At 35.5% G+C, this 3,880-nt stretch overlaps 1 long non-coding RNA gene across 1 annotated transcript in view; it reads right to left on the bottom strand.

Annotated features, from left to right (window-relative positions):
• LOC138355707 (uncharacterized) overlaps window positions 1-940 on the bottom strand; it is a 2,625-nt gene extending 1,685 nt beyond the window's left edge. The window contains exon 1 of the long non-coding RNA XR_011223995.1: window positions 1-940. This exon is cut by the window's left edge and continues 120 nt beyond it. This is a non-coding gene — a long non-coding RNA (uncharacterized lncRNA).
• Between the last annotated feature and the right edge of the window lie 2,940 nt (window positions 941-3,880).

The following is a 3,880-nucleotide window of genomic DNA, read 5'->3' as shown; positions in this document are numbered from 1 at the left end:
CTCCACAGCTTGCACCGCCCATTTGAGACAGCGTCTGGACCTGTTAAAATAATGCATAAGCTGTAAGGTAATAGAGAATAATATATATCTTTCAATCTCAACATTAGATTTTCTAATTTCCAACTGTATTAAATAAATAGCATTAAAATATTTTCCTTCTTAACTATTACAAAAATCAACGAATTTGAGTAACTTTTGCTTTTGTTTTATTTGTACCTTAAACATAACACTGAACAATCAATTATGTGCCACCCCACCTTCCTTCATCTGCAAAAAAACTAATCAAAAGACATATGTACAAGGCTAAAAAAATTCAGCAACACTTACCATACTCAGGCTAAAAGAATTAAGCAACACTTACCATACTCTTTTTATATTCACTGTTAACTTTTAGCTCATGTGACAGACTTTCCACCTGCTCAACAGTTTCAAGTGGGGATGGAAGAATGTCTTCCAGGATTGGTATATCTCCATGTGTTTTTGACATATGGGTTTCCGTCATTTTGACAATATTCAGGATATCCCCTGATAAAAATGTCAATTTTGATAATTCCTTCATTATGTATTCCATTTTTTCTGTTACTGCAAAAAAATAATTCATCAACAGCATTGTGTGTAACACCATTCTTGTTTACCCACTGAATTAATAAATTCTGTGGGTAAACAAGTGAATGATGATTATCATGGTCATCATTCTCCTCCTCACTTTGAGAATTAGATAATACATCATGAATATCAGTAAGATTCATGTGTAAATCATCAATTTCAGAGCCTAATCCATACTCTTGATTTGACTCGGCTTCAAAAGAACTAATGTCATTGTCTGACGACTCAATCTCTGAACTTGATGCTGCCTCAGTAAGATTAATGGGTTCACTAGTGTGTACAGCTGTATTTGGATGCATTTTGTGTATACGTTTTAGCCTTCTTGATACTTGCATCCATCTGTTGTTGTATTGGAGTCGCTTTTTTCGCTTATACTCGTACATTCTGTTAAAGAGTGTCAAATTTCTACATTAGACTACCATATTACCTATATTATTGTTAATAATGTATTGACAGATGCAATATGTATTAAAATTCTAAAAATAAGTCATTCATTATATACAATGTGTGATAATTAAAGCTGGTGCATATAACATCCTTGTCAGGCACATGCAAAAGTGAACACTTCCAGAATTGGAGACATGCAGAAATGTAACATATGGAAATAGAGGCATGCCAAAACAACGACATGCATAAATTCAAATTCTTATCGAAATAATTTCTAGTGATTATTATATAAATTATTCCATCAGTACTAGATCAAATATTCAATACCATCCTCCTATTGGAAAGAGTAATCATGTCCTGTTGGACATTAATTATATGTTGAGATATAATCTAAAAGAAAATAGGGACATTGAAATTGTTGTTAAACTCTATTTCAATAAAGGACACTATAGGGAACCTAGAACCCTGTATTACAAGTGTAAGTGATAATTTTGGAAAATTTAATTAAAGCTAATTGTGTAGGACACCTGGAGATATGGTGCCCATATCTAAAGAATCACATCAACTGGTAAAGGTATAGACTTGCCAATAAGTGGCTCCCAGGTTAGAGGCATAAAATGCCAAAACTAGATGGTAGAATAAAAAGAAGATATTGTAAAAGGTAACCAAACAAAGATGCCACAGAAATATTAGAAAATTAACTTTCGCAAGCAGCGTGGTAGACATGGTTGGAACAAGTTAGGTGAGAGGGTGGTGGAGGCCAAAACCATAATCATAATCATCTGTATCAAACCTTATTACAGGTAAAACCAGTAGGCAGTCTACTGTATTTTATCAAACCGTTATTAGTATAATAGATCTCGTAATAATTTTGCAAAAATAATGGCATTTACTATTTTTAAAAGATTATTAGCAAATTTACAGAAATGGTGCATTCGGAAGACAAAACCAATTTTTCACTTTTGACAATTGAGCACCTGCTACATCCAGATTCTAGGGAGGAAAGGAAGGACGATCTTACTGGATCCCATAGCCTCTCCGAGGCACAAACCAGGCTTTTACATAACCCCCCCCCCCCCTGCACCTGAGCTTTTTAAAATAGTAAATGCCATTATTTTTGCAAAATTATTACGAGATCTATTATACTAATAACGGTAAATAAATAATAAATAGTAAATAAATCAATACTTACTAAATATTGTCTATTATGTAGCAAAGAAGCAGGTCTACGGAAGGCTTTTCTGTTGAGTTCGAAGCCCAGATTACTCGTGGTCTCTGAAATAAGTTAAGATTATAAGTATAAAATTTATAAAAACAAATAATAAATCCGGTATTGCTCAATTTCAGATGCAGACGTACTGAATGATATATCAGACTGTCAGCATGGTATTCGATCTGGAAGGTCCAGTGTAACGAATTTGCTCAGTTTCTATGATCGAGCCACAGAGATCTATAAAGAATTCTGATCAAGAAAGAGATCTAGGGGTGGTTTTAGATAGAAAACTATAACCTGAGGATCATATTAAGAACATTCTGCGAGGGGGCCTATGCTACACTTTTTAACTTTAGAATTGCTTTTAAATACATAGGTCAAAAAGTTTTAAAAGTTTTTTAAACCTCTCGTGTATCATGAGTGTGTTAAAGCTTCAGATGGTGCATTCAGATGATGAATATTACCTAGTTCCTTCATCTGGGAAGAATGAACACTTATTGGTGCATTCGGATGATAAAAACTAACTACTGTAGTTCAATTGATCAACAGACTGTATATCATATGCAGACTGTATGTGGATCTGCGGGCCACTCCAAACAACAGCCTGGTGGACCAAGCTCCACCAGGCCTAAAGCACAAAGTGATATAGATGTGATAGAGAAACTAGGTCAAATGGAGGAGTAGGTCTGTATATTAAACAGCACCTGACGTGCACAGAGCTACTAAACTCAATGTGGTGGTAGAGTGGTGGGGGGGGGGGAAACATTGCAGAAAAAAACAAATACAATTTGGTCAACAAAACAGCATTGTTTAAAATAGAAGACATGGGTTGTCATTTTGGGGGTAAGGTAGGTTACATTGAGTTAATTAGTTAGTACTTAGTTTTTATCTTAAACTGGTTGGGAGAGGTACAGTGTTGCTGTGCTGGTGAAAGAACACCTAAAGGTAAATTAAATAATGATTGCGAATCCACAAGAAGTTGACATAATATCGCTAGAGATCTGCAATCAGGATGATAAACTTTCCTTAAAGAATTTGACAAACACTTGCTGATAGGACATGAAGTAAATGAAATGTATGTCAAGTTTTGTGAAATATATGATAAAAGCACAACAAAATTTGTACCAAAGGAGAGATGCAGAACTAGGAAAAGGGGTTTGTTCAACAGAAATTGCGAGAGGGCCTGAGACCCAAACACACACAAATGGAATCAATATATAGCAAGAGGCCAAACCCCCAAACATACAAGCGATGCAAAGATGCGAGAAACAGCAGCAGCATTAAGGAGAGGGACTTAAGGACCATAAATAAAGTGTGAAAATAAACTCGAGTAAATTTTTTTAACTACTCTCGACAGTGAAGAAAAACAAATATTCAGACGATTTGTGTTAGAATCATTAATCTTACACTTTCGGTCATATTCAACAACACAAATACATACACACACATTCCTGTTGCTGTAGCAAGTGAAGAATTACACACACAGATCACAATAACGTGATGCATCAAATGAACAAATCCACAAGGGCCGTGACGAGGATTCGAACCTGCGTCCGGGAGCATCCCAGACACTGCCTTAATCGACTGAGCTACAACAGGGTAAAAGGGTTGAAACCGAAGTTCTACTGAACTTACTGGATCCCATAGCCTCTCCGAGGCACAAACCAGGCTTTT

The sequence above is a fragment of the Procambarus clarkii genome, chromosome 68 (genome assembly GCF_040958095.1).
Source record: "Procambarus clarkii isolate CNS0578487 chromosome 68, FALCON_Pclarkii_2.0, whole genome shotgun sequence".
Taxonomy (NCBI): Eukaryota; Metazoa; Arthropoda; class Malacostraca; order Decapoda; family Cambaridae; genus Procambarus; species Procambarus clarkii.
Note: the sequence above shows the minus strand (reverse complement) of the source record. Positions and strands in the feature narration are given on the sequence as shown.